At 47.1% G+C, this 20,325-nt stretch overlaps 1 protein-coding gene across 1 annotated transcript in view; it reads right to left on the reverse strand.

Moving 5' to 3' along the window:
* B4galt1 (beta-1,4-galactosyltransferase 1) overlaps nt 1–20,325 on the reverse strand; it is a 47,374-nt gene that overhangs the window by 21,048 nt on the left and 6,001 nt on the right. The window lies entirely within an intron of this gene.

Here is a 20,325-nt window from a genome sequence, read left to right on the forward strand (position 1 = left end):
AAGATGCTCAGTGGAGAATTATGCCCAGAACAAGCCAGGGTGGAAGTCACACAAACTAAATCCTGCTTCTGGAAAGCACCCAGAAGCACTGAGAAACCTGTGCTGTCAAGAAACCCCTTGCAGCTCGCTAGCTCACCATTTCCTAAATCTACATCATTACTGAACTAATGTCGTCATTTGGGGAACTGTTACTGTGCCGTGGCCAGCTTCACACGTGAAACAGACCAGGCACCAGAACACAGAAGGAGCCCCTGTGGGAGGGATACTGACAGATCAGTCTCCTGAAATACGTGAGTGAGAACCAGTACTCTGCCCACTGCTGTGTAGGCCCCAATCTGTCCTGCTTATAAAAACAACGTCACTCACATGCTCGGGGAACATCTGCCCTCCTAAAATCTTCTAGCAAAGGAAGCCGTGAGCCTGCTCCCCTGCCTGGTAAGCGTTTCTGGACAGTTGTCACCTCCTCTCCCTTTCCTGGGAACCTCCTCAATCTTCTCTCTCCTTCATTACAGGACCTGTTCCCACTAATTTATTTTCTTCTGAGACAAAGCTCTGATTATATCACCTTCATGGTGAAAGCTGTCTGGCCTTGAAACAAAGCAAGGCCAGACGCTTTGGCTAGGCCACAAGGCCTACCACTCGCCTGTCTTCCCCATCACAGTGCCTATTTCCTTAGCCTGGCCTACTCGCCCTGAACCATCCAATTTCTGCGTCCACAGGCAGGCCTCAGCAGAACTCCATCCCTTGGCCCTCTTGATGACCACAGAGCTTAGTCAAGAAGCTCTCAAACTCAAAAAAGCTGTGCCTTGAATCTGGGCTATGACCTCCCTTTTGGGGGCCAGGGGCCTTGCAGAACCAGTTCTGAAAAATATTGCTACTGTGCCCGTTCTGACCTCCCACGATGCCCCCTGGATGAGCAGGCACTCTGCTCCGGAACTATGTTAGTGGTCACCTGGTACAATACACCTCAATCCTATCAACAGAATTTCCTGGGGTAACTGGCACCAACACACAATCTCAATCCACCTCAGCTGACCTTGGGAGGGACAGAAGTGGATAATTAACAAAAAGCCCAAGAGATTTTGGTTTTAAATGTATCAGCATGCTATGGACATGTGTTCCTATGGGTGTGTACAGGTATGTGCGTGTCCGGAGGCCAGAAATCAACACTATTTTTTTCCCTTAATTGCTTTCCACCTTAGCTTCTGAGACAGGGTCTCTCACTGAGGCTGAGCTCTAGGGGTGGGCGTGTCTCCATTCTTGTTCCCTGCCCCAGCACTGGGGCTACAGGTATATGCTCCAAACCTAGGTTCTGGGGATATCAACTTGGGCCTCATGCTTGTGCAGCAGGCCCTTTACGACTGAGCCATCTCCCCAGACCCTGGATAATTCTTACCAGGCAAACTGGACAACAGAGCTTGACGGCCCATTTTCACACTTGACACTTTCTAGCAATGAAGGTTCTTAGGGATCCCCACCCCTTCCCACGAGACCTACTAAGTTTAGAGGCTCAACTCTCCAATTCTAGAACAAGACCCCAAGGTACAGTGAATTCAAGAAGGTTCTTCTTCCTTCAGAGACCCCACAGCATCTGTTCCCTACACTGTCTATTGGTTTTAGAGAGACTGAAAACAAAACCCTATTTACAAGAACCCAAGAGGCAGCGGAGTTACCTTCCTACTGCCTTGCTTATGCGTTCGGAAACCAACCCAGAAGACAGGAGATCACGTGAGGTCTGCCAAGCCTCCCCAAGGACACACCTGCAGGGGAAGTGTCATGTGTTGCCCCTGCAGAAAGATGCTGAGGTAAAGAGCCCCGAATAAGAGAGGGGACCCTGGGATCCCCAGTGCAGCTGCCTCAGTGACTTATTGGGTGATCCTTGGACAATCCCCTCTGCTCTCAGCGTGCCTAGTTCCCGTCCATACATCGCAAGGACTGGAGTGGATGAGCTCCGAGGTCTCACAGATGCCCGACAGGCTTGGAGTGCTGGTTGAAACTAGGAAGAACAGACCCCGCGCTGGGATCTTCTGAAAACCCTTATTCTTACCTGCCTTGCTCCCTGGATGGCATGAATGGCCAAGCAGAGAGGAAGATATGGGTGCCCTGAAGGGAGATGACTAAGAAGAAATACTTAATTACCAAGCGCGTGCCCCTCACGTCCCCCACCTTACCACCCATGCTTGCTCAGCCTCTTTCCTTGGTAACAATCTCTCTCCCTTTCATTCATTGTTTTAAACAATGCCCACTCCCCAAATTCTGTCTCCAGGCCCTGTCTTTCTGCTGGCTACCCATGTGCCACAGACACCTTAATTAACCTGCCCCATATGCACGCTACCCTTCAGTACCTATCCTTTGACTTGTTTCTCCTCCAGGGTTCCCTTGGCAGCAACATTGCTGCCTATCCAGTCGAGGAGCTGACATGAGCAGTCTATCTTCCATTCCCTCTTCTTCCTACCCAACTCCAATACTCTTTGCCCCTGTTTTTGCCGGCCTCTGTTGCGCGCACACGCACACACGCACGCACGCACAAAGGTATGAAAAGCATGCTGACCAAGTCCCTGGGAGTCTACCAAGAATAAAACCAGCCTTTTATCCTGGAATGTTTACATTACACAAACTCTCCTTGGGTTAAGACAAGAACATTTTTCTTTGTGTCAGCCAGTGCTTTCTGGGTACCAACTGAGTGCCAGTTTGTATGACAGCCCAAGGAGGCTAAGTTGAGGAACGAGAGAAAGAGGCCAGACAAGAATGTTCCCACCTCCTAGAAGCTCCCTGCTGGATATATACTAAATATAAAGGAAACCTTCCCTGGTTTCCAGCTGCCCAAGCAATGCGCTCTTCTAGGGGCTCCACACAGAGTTCGGCCACTGATAGCCTTTTCCACTCTCCTGCTCCCCCCTGAGCCACTCTCACAGCCCACGCCTCCAATACGTGGAGAATACCTCACCCCACGCTCCTCCCCACATGGCAACTCTTCCCTGACTCCCACTTCTGACCCCTACATTCTGGGAATCCTGCAGCTCATGGCTCTAGTGTGAAGAGCACACAGCAGCACCAGGCCCAGAGGCGAACACCTTCTTGGGTCCAGTGTCAGCCAGGAAGCTGCAGAGCTTCTGTCATACTGAGGGGCTAGCCTCCACTGCACACGCAGCTCCACCTCAATACAAAAATCCAAGGAGCTGGACTCCAGGCAGGCGAGGACTGGCACCATTCACAGACATGCGCCTCTGCTACCAGTTCTTGGAGACACTGCCTATAGACACAGGAATAACAAGGGGCAGCAAAAGCCTGAGAACTTCGTGACAATCCTCAGGCTGGGCCAAGGCACCCTGACTGTGTGGCGCATGGCGTCTGCTTCCACAGGCCCTCAGCCCCGCTGGGCTGGCTTGTGTGTTTTTTTGGCTCTGAAAGCTGGAAAGCAGGGTTACATAAGCAGATGAGACGTGAGCTGTCCTCGGCTCCCCAGGCCCAAGCACTGCCACGTGGGCCTCGCAGCTGGGAGTCCAGGTCATGGCCTTTTGTGTAAGTCGCTCAATAACTTCAATGTGTGAGTTCGACTCTGCAAATTCCGCTGCTTCCTTAAAAGACACAGCAAATCTAAACACACGTATGCCCCTATATCAAAAGCAGGGCTAAACTGGGCTTGGTGGTACACATCTTTAATTCCAGCACTGGGGAGGCAGAGGCAGGTAGATCTCTGAGTTCAAGGCCAGTCTGATCTACAGAGCAAATTCCAGGACTGTAAGGGCTACACAAAAAAACAAAAAGCAAAAAAGAAAAAGAAAAGAAAGAAAAAACAGGGCTAATCTAAGTCAACCTCAACAGAGGCACACTTTCAAGTTGGCGAGGCCACCGGATCGATCCTCCAGCCTCAGTAAACAGGCTGGAACCTCCAGGTCACTGACTTCCAACCAACAGGCCAGTCGGTTTAGGACATAATCCCCACCGGAGGCTAGGCGGTACAACAGTAACCGCTGAAACCAGCAGGGCAGTGATTTTAATTCTAGCTCTCTGGGAGGCACAGGCAGGCTGAGTTCAAGGCCAGCCTGGTCTACACAGTGAGTTCTAGAACAGCCAGGGCTACACAGAAAAACCCTGTCTTGGAAAAACCAAAAGAAGGAAAAGAAATGCTGAAATCATGTACATGAAGCTAATAATCCACTGGAGGTGCAGTCTTTCTTCCAGGACTGAGGGCATCTTAGTCTATTCAAAGGTCTTTTTTTCTTAGGAAAATAAAAAATCATAGTGGCTTTTGATATTGGATTGATTTTTTTAATTTTATGTTTAAAAAATATCCTTCTAGATCTTCAAGTGCCAGGTCTCTAAATTTCCTGTGAAAATTTTCTAAGCAAGAAATCCCACCATCTGGGGAGCGTTCAGCAGACAGGGCCTAGGCTCTGGTACCCTAGGAGCTGTGGTTTGGGATCTGTGTTTGGAGCCCAGTCCCAGATCTCACCAGCCTGCCCCTCCTCTGACCTCCCTAATACCGCGCTGGCCCACATACAGGTGTGCGTGTGTGGGAGCCTCTCCTCTCTGTGCCCCTGGATTCCAAAGGGCAGGAATGCACCAGAAGCAGCCAGGCAGTGCAACAGGATGTCTGGGCTTGGGAAAGACGCATTATTAAGCCAGGGCTGACGACACAAGCCAATAATCTTACCACCTGGGAAGCATAGCTTGATCAGGGGATCAAGACCAGCCTGGGCTACATGAGACTCTCTCAAAAAGAAAAAAACGAGAAAAAAATGAGACTCAGGTGCTCTTTAGTCTGGAAATGAGAGCTGATCCCAAAGCTTCTCTTCAGCCTCTGGAGGAGGACACACCCTCTAGATCCGCCATGGGCTGATGAAGTGCTATGACTAAACCTGTTCACCTCTCCCCACCCCCGTGCTGGCCCAGGAGGTCCGTTCTATTTTCATGCACTTATCTGAAATAGTCACAACATCACACTCACTCAGACCTGCACCCCACTAGCAGTTACCATGTGCCAAGGGTCCCAGAAGGTGCCTTAAGAAGCGGCTGCAGCTTTCATTGTGGCAGTTGGGGAGAGCCCAAGACAAAATATGAGGAGGCCCAGCCAATCAGGTCATGGTGGGGCATGTGACAGCGGTGACCTGACACCCAAGGATGGAAATGACATCAGGGCCAGGGCAGAGAGTCGAGGAAAGCTTTGCAGCACAGCTCCTGGGACCCTTGGTGCCTGGGGGGGGGGGGGGTCATCACACACAGATTGTATTCACTTGTCAGTGAGTCCCTCTGCTTCTGAAATATAGCACACACTAAAACAAACACACACACCTTCTGCTGTAGAATATTAGTTTAAGATGTATTATGTTCATCAGTGCTGTGGAGTATTTGTTTAATGGGGCAAAGCTGTGCTGCTTTCTTTTATGCTGCCTTTAACTCGGTAAAGCTCTGTTACTTTGTCTACAACAACCTGATTGGTCTAAAAAAGAGCTGAGCAGCCAATAGTTAGGCAGGAGAGAGAAATAGGTGGGGCTGGTGGGCAGAGAGAATAAACAGGAGGAGGAATCTAGGGAAGTGAGGAGCAAGGCCAGGAGGAGAGGGGGACTCCAGGAAAAGCTACCCAGCCAGCCACAGAGTAGGGAGAGAAAGATGGATAGAATAAAGGAAGGTAAAAAGCCCAGAGGCAAAATGTCCTGAAAGAGAAATAAGATAAATTAAATTAGAAAAGCTGGCTAGAAACAAGCCAAGCTAAGGCCGGGCATGCCGGGTATTCATACGTAAGAATAAGTCTCCATGAATTTATTTGGGAGCTGGATGGCAGGGCCCAGGTGTAAAACAAACAACCCTGCAACCCACCCAGCGGGCCCCGCACTCTCTCCTCCTTGTTGCTCGGCTACTGACACAAGCAACAACTCATTTCCGTGAATTCCAGGTGAAGACATGCTAGAACAGGGGTAAAGAGCACCAGACTGGACTCGCAATACCCACTGGAAGGAAGCGTTTCTCCCTGAGCTTTTAAATCAAACAGCTCAGGGGGTAAGGTACTTACTACCATGCCCAACAACCAGAATCTGCCTCAGGACCTACATGGTGAAAGGAGAGACTGGGCTCCTCAGAGCTGTCCTCTGACCTTCACACCTGTGCTCTGGCACCCACACACATACACGAGCACACACACCATATACACTTATAAACACACTAAAATTATTTTAAAGAACTGGGTTAGCAAGATGGCTCAGTTTGAACCCTGGGATCCTAAGGGTGGATGGAGAGAACTGTCATGCGCACGTCGTGACTTCCACAAGCACACATGGCATAGCCCCCCAACACACACGAAATAAATAAAATGTTATTTTAAATTTTAATTAAGAAAAACCACTTAACTCTCGAAGATTTCCAAGTCACTATAAATGGTTTATCTTTTTTTTTCTTTTAAAGACAGAGTCCCACTCTGAAGTCCTGACTGACTTGGAACTCCCAGAGATCCACCTGCCTCTGCCTCCCGAGATTAAAGGCATATGCCTCCACTGCCTGGCCATAATTTACTTCTAATGTCAAATGTTTGTGTCATTTATATGTCTTTGGGACATGTCTCCAAGGAAAGGTGATTCCAGCCTTTAGTTCCATCTCCAAAGAAAACATCTTCTAATAGAAAGACTTCAAATGTGGGCTGGCAAGATGGCCCAGCAGGTCAAAGGTAAAGGCGTTTGCGGTCTGATGACACAAGCCATTGAACTGGGGTCAGTCTCCATAACCCACATGGGGGAGGGACAACTGCCTTCTATAGCGTGACCACATGTGCCATGGCACACACCCTCAAGCACACACATATACTGTGGTAATTTGAATGTTAATTGGTCCCCATAATCTCATAGAGAGTGGCACTATTAGGAGACTGGCTTTGTTGGAGTGGGTACGGCCTTGATGGAGGAACTGTGTCACTGTGGGGGTGGGCTTTGACTTTCCTATGCTCAGGATACTGCCCAGTGTCTTAGCCGACTTCCTGTTGCTTGCAAGACGTAGGACTCTCAGCTACTCCAGCACCATGTCTGTCTGCATGCCACCATGCTCCCTGCCATGATGATAATGGACTGAAACGCTAAAACTGTAAGCAAGTGCCCCCCAATTAAATGTTCTCTTTATAAGAGTTGCCATGATCATGGTATCTTCAGAGCAATAAAAACCCTAAGACATACAGTAAACAAATATTTTTTTTTCACAGCAGGGTTTCTCTGTATAACAGCTCTGGCTGTCTTGGAACTCACTTTGTAGACCAGGCTGGCCTGGAACTCACTGAGATCCATCTGCCTCTGCCTCCCAAGCGCTGGGATTAAGGACACATGCCACCATGCCCAGCAAATACAAATTTTTTAAAAAATTCAAAGAATTTTTGTTGTACTTTGAGACAGATTTTCATATAGCCCAAGCAGCTGAAACTCAGTATATAGGTGAGGATGGCCTTGAACTGCTACAACCTCTACCCTTATGTGCTGGGATTACAGGTTGTGCACAACTATGGTTTCAAATCTAGAACTTGGCTATCAAAATAAGACAAATTTTTGAAAAGAGAGGAAGAAGAAACACATCTTTTCCTACTGCGGACACAACATCTCGGGCACGTGCACAGAACGCGAGTTCCACACCCGTTTTCTTTCTGCCAACTCATCACCCATTTTCGACAGGAAACAGAACATCTGCTGTACAGGAACTCTACGCTAAGAGATGAGGAAAACAAAGAATTTGCTCAAGGCAAAGTCAGAAGGTCAAGCAGCAAGTTGTATCATAGTGGGGCTAGTTGCTCCTTTGTCCCTATCTCTGCTCAGGGCCACCTTGTCACATGCCCACACTGCCCTACCGTGTAACCGTCTATGTGCAGAAAGTAGCCTCACCAACGGTGAGCCCTCTACTGCATGGAACTGTCATTTCTCACACAGTGACACAAGGCTGCCTACATCACTAAAGACCCCTAGGCGTCAAAGGCCAAGCACTGTGGTTGGCTTTCACAGTGCTGGTGAGGCTGCCACCTGTCCCACTCCAGCTGTGCGGTGAAGGGACAATCTTGTTGGGTAGCATGTCTATGCCCACACACAGGCTGAGTAGCCCAGAAAGTCACAGCTCTGGTTTTTAAATTTCATTTCAATTTATTTTTTAAAGTTGTCTGTGTATGAGTGTTTTATCTCCATGTATGTGATGTCTGTGTACCACAGGTGTGTCTAGTGCCCTCGGAGATAAAAACAGAACATCCCATCACCTGAAACTGGAATTAGAGACACTTATGAGTCCCTATGTGGATTCTGGGAATTGAACCCAGAGGACCTCTGGGAGAGCAGCAGTTAATCTTAGCCAGTGAGCCACCTCTTCACCCCAGGAAGCAGCCATCTCTCCTCCCCAGGAAACTGCATCTTATTATGAGTACTAGGGTTGTTTTCTGTTTGTTTGCTTGCTTAGGTTTGTTTTGCTTTGAGACAAAACCACTTATTTCTAGACTCTAAGCCTCCATTTTGTTTCCAGGCACAGCTCCTGGTACTGCCCAAAATAAGGTTTAAATTTTAAATTAAAATTTTCTTCAGGCTATAGGCCTATAATTTGAGTTTGTGTCAAAGGATGGACTAACCTAATGAAAACACATTGCCTTTCCTCACCTGAGCCTCGCACTGTCACACAAAACACACTCGTGATATTGCTCCATGGAGGAGAGCAGACTGTAAGTTACACCTCTGTCCCTATGCTATGGCCTATCTGTGTCTCCGAATCCTTCTCAACCTCGGTTCCAGGGAGCAGACTGAGGGAGGCAGCATAAAAACTGAGCCTCCTGTGATGTCACTGAGCTAAGCCTTCTCCAGTGTGTCTGTTGTTGGTGCCTCTAAGACTCAGTGGGGGCACAGAAACAGGGAAAACCTCTTGGGATTCCAGAACTGGAGATGTGACAGTTTCCTTTTGTCCAAAGGTAGAAAGGTTTCCACCCAAGGTGAGAAGGCTTCTACCAGCACTGAAAACAGAGACCCTCGGCTCTTATATTAGGAGTCTCTGGTTGTCTGTGGCCCAGTCAATTAGCTTGGTGTTCACCTTTGTAGGGAAATCCAAGAATAAATTTCTGCTTCCTTTTGTGCAACCCTAAAGAGAGATTCCTTCTCTTACCCCTTAGCTGGGATTTGTATAAAATATACCCGCCTTTAGCTGTCAGTCTCAGAAAGAAGGCTCCTAGAAAGCCCATGGTAGGCTGGGGAGATGGCTCAGGGGATAAAGCATTTGCTGCACAAGCATTAGGACCTGAGTTCAAATTCTCAGAAACCCACAGAAAGCTGGGCTTGGTAGCATACATCTGTAATCCCAGTGTTCCTCGGATGACAAAGAAGGCAGAGACAGGAGAATACCGTATACAGATGTTCCTCATGATGCTATCTGGGCAAGGAGCATGGGAAAAGAAAGAGAGGAGAAAACCAGAGAAGTATTGCTGGGCAGTCAGAATCAACAGGCTAAGAGCACACATGATAAACGGACCCTAAAAACAAAAGTGAACAGCTGGCAGCGAATTCTTGTTTTCTAAATATATCGTCTCCTGAAAAGAACTAGGACTCACTGGAGAAACAGCTGGTGCCAGGGCTGTCAGAGAAAGAGCAGCCCCCTGAAACACTCAATCTTTCCTAAAAGAAGCTGCTCCAAGAAGGACAGGATACAGCAAAAAGGATACAGGAGCCAGCCCGTGGGGAATCTCACTGGGAAGCCTGGGATGGTAGCATCAGAATAAGGAATGGCAATAGAAGCTGTAACCCACTGAATAAAGTAAAACCTGAGAATCGACAGTCTGTGAGCAGGCTGAACTTAGGCATTTAGGAATACATGTGCGTATACAGTATGTATGGAACAATAATCAATGAAAAAACAAGACCGTAAATCTGAAAGAGAGCAAGGAGTAGTATATAGGAGAGTTTGGAGGGAGGGAAGGGAAGGGGGAAAGATGTAATTATATTATAATCTCAAAAAATAATATTAAAAAAGAATTCAGTCTTCATTGATCTATAATTCAAAGAGTAGAAGAAAACAGAGAATCAGTGGGTGGGGGAGCTCTTTTAAGTAACAAATGCAAAGAAATCAACCACTACAGTAATTGATTCAGGAATAAATAACCACAGCCGTTAAAAAAAAATCCAGTGAAGGAAGTTTGAGGAAAAATTGAATATTTACATTGTAACAGTAGGCTGAGGGGGTAGTCCTGGAGGAACACAAGTGTAAAGCTAGCCTGGGCTACATAGTAAGACCCTGTTCAAACATGTCATCATGAATAAACAGCAAACCCCTACAAATAACTGGCTTCTACTCTTCAACAATGTCCTGTCATAAGACACAAAGGAAGTCTGGGATATGGTTCCAGATGGAGAGGCTGAAAATAATGATTTCTGATTTTCTTTTTACCACATTATTGGTACAACTGACAAAACCTTCATAAGGAACTAGGAAGGGGTGCCTGCCAGGCCAGGACTCAGGAAGTGGAGAAGAAACATGAATTCTAGGCCAGCCAAGACCATACAACAGAGATCTGGTCTCAAAACAAGCGCATGTGTTCTCTCTCTCTCTCTCTCTCTCTCTCTCTCTCTCTCTCTCTCACTCTCTCTCCTTTTAAAGCTGGGGTTCAGTGGTAACGAGCTTATCTATTTTGTGTAAGGCCCTGGGAAGGAGGGAGATAAAAGTAATAAAAAATAGATAGCTGGGTGTGATAGTTCAACAATCCTAGCATGTGGAAGGCGGAGGCAGGAGGATTATTTAGAGTCCAACATCAGCTTGGCCTAAACAGTGAGCTCTGTGCTGTGTAGACTATGAGGTGAGGGTGGGGTTACTGAGGAGGCGTGGCTCATGAGGCAGGCGCTGGAAGGAACTAACCCGGCCTGTATTTTGATTACAGTGGTATGGACACAAATATAAGCATCTTTGAGTCCACAAAACTACATGACAAGGAAATCAATTTACTGCATGTTAAACTAAGAAATGAGAAATGCATACACACACATTCCAGGGGTTTCAATGTAGCCAGTGGAAGCACACATATGCGCTGTAAACACAGGAGCAGGGCTGCCCGTGTTGGGGCTCAGCAATGGAAATGAGAATAAAGAGAAAACACAACAAACAGCAAACAAGGCAATAAAACCAGTGACTAGAACAGAGAGGACAACGGGCCATGAGATGGAGTTTGAGAGGTGAATGGGAAAGAAGAAACTAGGAGTGACAGCAGAGCTGGAGGGGCTTTCCAAGGACAGCAGGGGAAGGGAGGACAGCACCTGGGTGTCACCGCGACAGTCTGACATGATCTAAGGCTGGAGTAAACCTACTGTCTCTTCTCTGGCTTTTGACTACTCGGCTCCCTGAGCAACCTGTGGCCTTCTGGGTACAGCTGTCTGCAACTACAGAATTCTTTTGCTTGTTTGCTTGTTTTTGTTTTTGTTTTGGGGGGGGGTTGTTTTGTTTTGTTTTTTGAGACAGGGTTTCTCTGTGTAGCCCTGGCTATCCTGGAACTAGCTCTGTAGATCATGCTGACTTCAAACTCAGAGATCCACCTGCCTCCATCTCCCGAGTGCTGAGATAAAAGGCATGTGCCATGAAAACCCCTTTCCAACACAATTCTTAACAGTAGAAGCCTGAGTACTTCCCCACTTGGGAAGAACAGAGGGACGCCCTCGTGTACCGTAGCTACACGGCATTGTAACAGAGGTCTCGTCAGAACAATTCAGCAGGAAAATGTGCTGCTGTGAGTGCTAACAGGAAACTTTCCCCAGCGCCTGGCATGCAGGGAGCGCTGAGCAAATATGAAGTTGCGCACAGTTGATGGGGCTGTGGCTGCAGTCTCGGACTCTATAGTCAGACTGGCGCCCACTGACTAGGTTTTCACACTGAGCCACTCAACAGCTGAGCCCTAGCATCTGCTGTCCTGATTAGGCACTGGGCTTACCCGATGAATCTAAGCAGGTGTGTGTGCCAAAGGCATCCATGGATAGCTATGAATGCAGCCCAACACAGTTTAATTTATATAAAACATGGAGTGCAGTGTGTGTGTGTGTGTGTGTGTGAGAGAGAGAGGGGGGGGGGCTTTCTTGTAACTCGGTTGCATAGTTCTCAGGTGTGAATCTGTAAACCACAACACCATGTGAAGGCAGGGCGAGTGTGCATTCTTCAGCTGAGACTCAAGCCTGGTTCTCAAGCTCCACTGACAACTATCCCAGCTTTATGAGGCGGCCCTCGTACACACTTCAGTGTCTTTCAGTGAAGCCTTCTGGCTAACAATGGCTATTCTAGCAACATCAGGCAGGAAGATACTCCAATGAGCATCCAAGCTAATCGTTGGTCTTATCCCATGAGAAACTGAGACCCAGAGATTACTCAGTACATTGGCAACAGACCTGACATAATTATGGACAGGTATCCTGGAGTTCAACTCCAGCCCCTACGTAGAACACAGAAGGCTGTCCCAGGCTTGCGCCTTAGGTGGTCTGCCAACACGCCAGACATATGACCCAACTGAACACACTTATATTTGGTCTCCATTTTGTTTGTTTGTTTTTCCAGACAGGATTCTCCAGTTTTCTATTTCAATAACATACCTTCTCTCCTCTTGAGACTCCACAAAATATCCAACTCCACAAAACACTCCTTTCTGGCTCCTTCTGAAAAACTTGTAATTGTTTATGATTTGAATACTCACAAACTGTCCACCCTGAGAAGCCTGTGCAGGTTGCTACAAATACCTGGCAGACCTAACACGTGCAAGCACGCAGTCCAATACGTTCCCAGTATGGATGAACAATGTGAAGCCCTTCTCCTTGTGGCCTGGAGGAGGTCTGTCCACACAGCCAGGCCAGTCTCAACTCTTGAGTTTTCCGCTTCCATAAGCTTTGGTCATAGCTTCACGCCTCTCCACTGGCAAGACACTTGACCAAGTCAGCCTAAGGAACTGAATGTTGGCCTTCTGTGCCCAAAGAGCAGCGCTGATCAACAATTATATGCCTCATGTCATTAGATCCTCTTGTGAACCCTCCAAGGAAAGCAATAGGAAGAAAACAGCTCTGACCTGATTCAAAGGACCCAGAGTGTCTTCCTGCATCAGAAGGGAACTGTGAATTTGGTAGAAGATACAGGAAGTGACTAGAAGAGGAAGGCAGCGCCCCTTACAAGTTGAATGCAGCCCCATCTCCTAGATCTAGAAACTTGTGGTCATTTGAAATCACTGGCTTTAATCACTTTACCATTTATGCAATTAAGCAAGCTTCTACTAGTCTCCAGAGAGGCCTGCCCTGGCATGTACGAGGCCCTGAACTCAACCTCCAGCCCTGTAAGCCAGACAAAAGGCATGTGCAAGGAAAATACTTAGCCCTTCGTAGTTGTAGATTTTAGACAACTGCATCGACTTATTTTTAATCCAGTATGATTTCAGTGTTCTTTGATTTGGACGCTGTTATTGGCTTCTATAAACCAGAGCTGTTATACAGGAATTTGTCCACTCAGGTTAAAAGACCAAGCACCTAGGCTAGTCTGTCACAAACTATTGCTAAGAGTCAGTATAATTGGCTGCATGCAACCAACTCAAAGGTTTAGACCAATATCATTTTAAAGTCAGGCTTTTATAGCTAACATCTGATCCTATTCTATAAGCCTGGCTTTGCTTATAAAGGAAGGAGGAAAGCTCACTCATTTTTGTATAAAGATGATTTGTATAAATCATCTCTGCTTATGGAGTATAAAGAAATCAGCAGCCGGGCGGTGGTGGCGCACGCCTTTAATCCCAGCACTTGGGAGGCAGAGGCAGGCGGATCTCTGAGTTCGAGGCCAGCCTGGTCTACAAGAGCTAGTTCCAGGACAGGCTCTAGAAACTACAGGAAAACCCTGTCTCGAAAAACCAAAAAAAAAAAAAAAAAAAAAAAAAAAAAAAAAAAAAAAAAAAAGAAATCAGCAGACTCCTCTTTAGAATGCTGAGCACCCAGGCAGAAACAACCCAGAGGCAGTCACTGTCCGAAAAAGCATGCCACGCTTGGGAAAATCCTCTCTCTCTCTCTCTCTCTCTCTCTCTCTCTCTCTCTCTCTCACACACACACACACACACACACACACACACACACACACACACGGGGTGGGTGAGTAGAAGAAGGGAGAGGAAGAGGGAGAGAGACACACTAGGAAAGTTCACATGAAGCTCAAGATAGATTCAACACTCTCTTCGGATCCACATTCTTTAGAAGCCGGGAATTTCAAATTCAGAGCCTGTGAACAATTTCAGACCTCTCAGAAAGCAGTGTGGCAGTGTGAACCCACGTTCAGGATGACCGTATCTGACCTACAGATTCTTTCTAAGAATATATCCGCAGGAAGTAATTTGTTGTGTGATATTTTGATTTCATTCTGAAAACAAAGCTTGCTTTGGGTCAGAGGATGGAACTAGGCACTAGCTGACCAAAATGAACCATAGAGGTTTGGAGGACTATGGACAGATAGGAGACAGGAAGTAGTACGGCGGGGCTGAGAGAGGATCTCAGCTCCTTTTGGAGGAAGGAACAGAAGTGGTAGGAAGTCACTGTGGCTGCTCCCCTGCTTCTCTGATCTTTCGGGTTCTTACCCCAGTGTCTGACTCCTGCTTTTTTATTGATAAAGAAAAATTAGATAAATGCCTCAGTAATTCAATTGAAATACAGAACTATGTCCTACAAAATGTGTTCAAGATTATGAAGTGAAGCCTGGAATGAAGAACACTAAGGAATTAGCAGTAAGGTTAGTAAACAGACATGAGGTTGAGGAGGAGGATTATGAATTTTAGGTCAGCCTTGACTACACAGTGAAAACTAGAGAAACTAGGGGAAGGGAAAACATGATCTGAGTATATCATGTGAAAAACCTTTAATTAGAAAAGAAAAATCTTTAATTAAAAAACAAAACAGTTAAGCCAGGAAGTGGTGTCATATTTCTTTAAACCCAGCACTCTCGAGACAGAGGCAGTCAGCTCTCTGAGTTCGAGGCTAGGCTGACCTGCGGAACAAGTTGCAGGGGGAAAAAAAAGGTAAAAAGATACTAGGCAGCCACAACTAAAGATAATCAGGCTAAGTATAGGCAAAATTACACTTTGGAAGGTAATAGAAATAGCTGAATTTAAATTAGTCTCACACAATAATTATGAATAACAGTAAATTATGCATGCATTTTGACATAGTAGCTTTATTACAGTGGTAGGGACAATTTAAAAAAAAATTTTAATGTGGTATCATTTTTAACTTTAAGAGAAGAAATCCCATAAAGTGGGACACATGAGTGGGAGAAGGAAGGTATGGCTCAGTGGGTAAAGTGATTGCCTTGCAAGCCGGAAAACCTGAATTCAGACCGCCTGCATCGTATCAAAGTCAGACATGGTGGTACATGTCTGTGAACTTAAGAGTTGGGAAGAATGAGCTGAGTGGGGTTCCAGAGCTTGCTGGCCAGACTCACTAGGCAGTGAGCTCCAGACTTACTGAGAAACCTGCTCAAAAAGTAAGGTGGAAGCCGGGCGGTGATGGCACACGCCTTTAACCCCAGCACTCGGGAGGCAGAGGCAGGCGGATCTCTGTGAGTTCGAGACCAGCTTGGTCTACAAGAGCTAGTTCCAGGACAGGCTCTAGAAACTACAGGGAAACCCTGTCTCGAAAAACCAAAAAAAAAAAAAAAAAAAAAAAAAGTAAGGTGGAGAACTCTTGAGGAAGACATAGGACATTGATCTCTAGCCTCCACATGTACACACTTCGATGTGTGCGTGTGAGCAAGCATGTACGTATATACACACACAAACACACAATGGAGGCTGGGCCGGAGGTGTGGCTCAGTGGTAGAGTGCTTGTCTAGAATACGCAAGGTTCCTAGTTCAATTCCTGGCCCCTGGCAAGGGGGAAATTCATCAAAAATGGGAATTCCAGCCCCCCCTTCAGTTTCCCATTCCACAATTTCAGTTACCACCCCTGGCTAGCCCTATCTACTGTTCTAAAATACCACATGCAAAATTCCAGAAACCACCCACTAATCTTAAAGAATTTTTATTGCAGCATATTGGTAACCATTATAAAATTGTTCTATTTTTACTACTGTCTCTTACCTATGCTTGATTTAGAAATTAAGGTTTGTCACAGGCAAATAGGGTTCAGTACAATTTGTGTGACCTTAGGTATCCTCAAGGGACTATACAGCATTACCACTATCAACGATAAGCAACACAATCAGAGCTTAACACGTACCGGCCATTCCCTAAACCTTTCATCTCTTAAGTGATACTATTACTACCCCATTTTATACAGGAGAACACTGAGGCCCGCGGAGACAACGTTCTCACACCTCACAGCTGCCTAGTATGACAGAGCCATTCCTCACTTCATGTTTGTCTGCGTGAGTGTTTACTGTGTGTGCACAAGTGCCCTCAGAGGTCTGGACAATCAGAGCCCAGGAGCAAGAGTCAGGTGGCTGCGAACCACTCAGGGTTGGTGCTGGGAACCAAACTCGGGTCCTCTAGAAAAGCAGGGTACGTTTAACCGCTGAGCCATCCATCTCTCAAGCCCCCTCGCTCTGTTTCTTAGCCAGTCATGCACCTGCTACATCACCATGCCTATTTGACAGAGGCCAGAATCCTCAGAAGCAGCCTCACCACAAATGCTCTAAAAGCAGTGGGTGGTGAGCCCCACAAGAAATTTCTGAGGCCTTCCGTAAGCAGAGAGCACTGCTATCTCTACACACACCCCACACTAGAATTTAGGGAGGAGAGAAACAGTTCATGAGCTTCAGGGAGGCAATAGGACCCAAAGGAGTCTGGACTGGCCTAACACCCCAGGGGCAGAACTCTGAATCCACCGGGGTTGCAGACCCTCCCTGCCCTCTCCACTCCACTCCAGCCTCCTCCACTGCCTCCCCAAGGTTCCTCCTGCCTACAGCAGTCCCGACAGCCTGCGCCACTGCCTCTTTTAGCGTCTTCCGGCTCTGTCGGCCTTCACTTCCTCCCTCTCCTACCCTGTGGGTCACTGTCGGCAACAGGAGGAGATTTAGCCACGTGACAACAACTAGAAAAGGTCAGGGGCTATTTCCAGCAATAGACCCCAGCCCACCACAGCCCGAGAAGAGTGTTCAGACAGGCTGAGGCAGGGTTGCCAGCATCACTGTGTGCAAGGGGTCCTTGGTTTCTGATGCTGGCCCTAGTCCAGACCACCCATTTCACTCCCTGCCCCTCAGAGCCCCGGAACAGAAAGGCTCTGGACCTGACTCACCCACTGCACAGGGGCTCTTCTATAGCCAGAGGCTGGACCTTGTTCGTGTCTACCTCTTACACTTCGGACAGTGTAGTTGTCCATAAAAGTCTGCTGTATAAGCAAACGAGGTCACGTCTGTCCCCTTCCTTTGGGGTCTCTTTTAAGTATGATGACCAGCAGCTTAGGCTGCCTACAATGCTTATCTGAACAGAGGAAGCTACCAGGCCATGTCCCCACGCTTGCCTGACATGCAGCTTCTCTGAGTCTCCCGGATCTTAGAGTACTTGTCTGCCTGCCGTCTCTTTCTCTTTTTTTCAGGCTGTTGGTGTCTGGTCGCACCAACAGCAGCTCTGTGGTTTCAGGACGTCAAAGGCAAGAGGATATTATACAAAACAGGGATAAACTTTTAAAGAAAATGTTAAAGGCATTTTTAGGAGGAATCCTGTCATTGGGCCAAGCATTTACTGACGCCCCCACCAGGCCCCTCCAGGCCCACATGGAAAGGCAGGAAGGGACCTGACCTCAGAGGCTACGTGGGTCAAGCTGGTCTGGCAGAATCCTACCCCTTCCTTCAGTGCAACCTTGCTCTAACTCCAAAAAGCTCAGTGCCAAAAGACCCCCGGCAGATTCTCCACACCAAACATCCCCTCAGAAGAGAATTTAGCTCCACTGAGGACATTCAAAATGGAGTAACTTCAAAATATACTCCTTGGAAACAGCCAAGCGCAGAGCGCAGCAGCCTGAGGCTTTGTTGACGTAATCCACAAGTCCTCACTGAAAGCCAGGCTCTGTTGCTTCCCCTTGGCTTTTCCCTCAAGAGAATTCCCGGAAACGTAAGAGTCTCACTCCACAGCCCCTCCCTGGAACTCAGGAACGCGTGGTAGCAGGAAAGCTGTGTGTTTCAGAATCTGATTTGCTGGCTCATTCCCACCTCCCCTCTGTCACATCTTGATGATGTCAACAGCAGTGGCTGGCCCACCAGGACTCATCCAGCACTCAGCCTTGGAGCCATATTAGGCCATATGAGCCTACCCAGGGATCTGGCAGCTAAGGGAACAAGTCGGGAAGTTAATGAGGGCACACCATCCCCATGGGTTCTATCTGCAGCAGATCTGCTCAGCCAGCTCTAAGGACCTGCCCAGGCGATTCCTGACCCTTTTCTCCTTTTAATCTGAATTCTAGACCTATCAGTCCACATAAGTGGTAATCATTTGACAGCACTATGCAAACCTGTCATTTCCAATGCACTTAACCCTTTGTAAGAGGCTTGAAACCTAGAGCTTCTCAGAAAAAAAAAAAAAAAATCACCTTTTTTTTTTTCTCTTTTGGAAGATGTTCTACAGACAGCATACAAAAAGTACAATTTTGTGCACAAGGCTCACCACGCCTCCAGACACCCACATATATGTGTCTAACAACAGCTGACTGTAAGATAGCTATGGCATACTCTGCCGGCCCAGGTGACACTGCTCTTGTGATTTATTTGCTACTTTTGTTTTATTATTTTCTTGCAGTACAGGGATCAAGCCTGTGGGGCCTTGCAACTGCTAGCAATCACCCTTCTGCTACTGAATTATATCCCCATCCCACCTCTGTGATTATTTAAGAGATACAGAACCAAGACTGCAATGAATAAAAAAAAGAATGATAACCAGGCTATCTTATTGAATTTCTATCAGCTTATTGTTCCTTTTGTAAAGATATCAGTCATCCTGGGTGTCTTAGTTAGGATTTTATTGCTGTGATAAAGACCATGACCAAAAGCAACTTGGGGAGGAAAGAAATTATTTCATCTGACACTTAAAACTGAAGCAGAAGCCATGAAGAGATGCTGCATATTGGCTTGTTCCTCCCTCATGGCTTGCCTGGATGCTTTCTTACAGCACCCAGGACAGTCTGCCCAGGGGTGGAACCACTCACAATGGATGGGCCTTCCTACAGATATCGATCACTAAGAAAAAGGACCACAGGCTTACTCACAGGCGAACCTGATGGGAGCATTTTCTCCACTGAGGTTCCCTCTTCCCAAGAGACTCCAGCTTGCGTCCAATGACATAAAAACTAGCCGGTACACTGAGTATGGTACCAGCCCTTCTGGAGCTGGTCCTGGAGTGGCTACAGCAGCAGATACAAGCCTGGGAAACCTAGGAAGAACTGTCAACAACAAACAAACAACAAAGACCCAGAAACAAGGCAGCAGCTATATCCTTAAACATGTCAAAAGAGAAGACGAGCAGAAAATAGGGAAGCATGTTTGTCTGGGTGAAAAGAATGTGAGTGTACTTTTCTTTAACTTCGCAAATTATTTTCAATGTGCCTGATTATTGTTTGTATGTTTTCAGAGCTGGAGATCATCAAATCATACAAGTTATCTGCACTGAGTTATACACCCTACCCCCTCATTACTTTACACACACACACACACACACACACACACACACACGGTTACTCCTACCCTAAAAAAGAAAAAAAAGAGCAAAAGTGAAGATCTATGCTCTTAGTCCTGACACCTCTATGAGGCAAATCATTATAGCTACACAGTACACCCAGAACATACTTAAAATCCCACACCTTGCTAAGAGTTCAGCAACAACCAATAAATGATACAGCCCCTGGCCTCCATTTGTACAAGGAAGTGGAGGGCTGAGGACAAGCTGAAAACGTGGAACCAGAACAAGAACACCCGGTGTGTGACTCATCCCTCTGTCTGCTAAGGACAAATCCCTTTAGGCCACGTTCACTTAGAACTAAAATCAGGCCAAACCACCACAACCCTCTAACCTAGAGGTCTCTGACTTTCAGAACAGGACTTAGAGAGCTCTCCCGGGGACAATAGCACCCTCACCTCACCCTGCACAGACCCAGATAAACGAAGGCTCACACTGCGGTCTTTTAAGTCACAGCTGCAGACGGCTTTCAGGAGACCTTGCCTAGTTTAGATACAGGCAGGCTAGCTCTATGGAGATCATGAAGTTCAGTCCCTCACCTTGCTAAGGCCCTTCAAAGTTGCAGGGCCTGGCTGGTCAGTGGCCCAGGGAACACATCAGCTATGGCAGAATCAAATGTAAAACCAGAGTCTCCAAGGGAAGCCGATTTATCAGAAGACCACTCCGAAGCTGGGGAGATGGTC

This window comes from Arvicola amphibius, chromosome 11 (genome assembly GCF_903992535.2).
Source record: "Arvicola amphibius chromosome 11, mArvAmp1.2, whole genome shotgun sequence".
Classification (NCBI taxonomy): Eukaryota; Metazoa; Chordata; class Mammalia; order Rodentia; family Cricetidae; genus Arvicola; species Arvicola amphibius.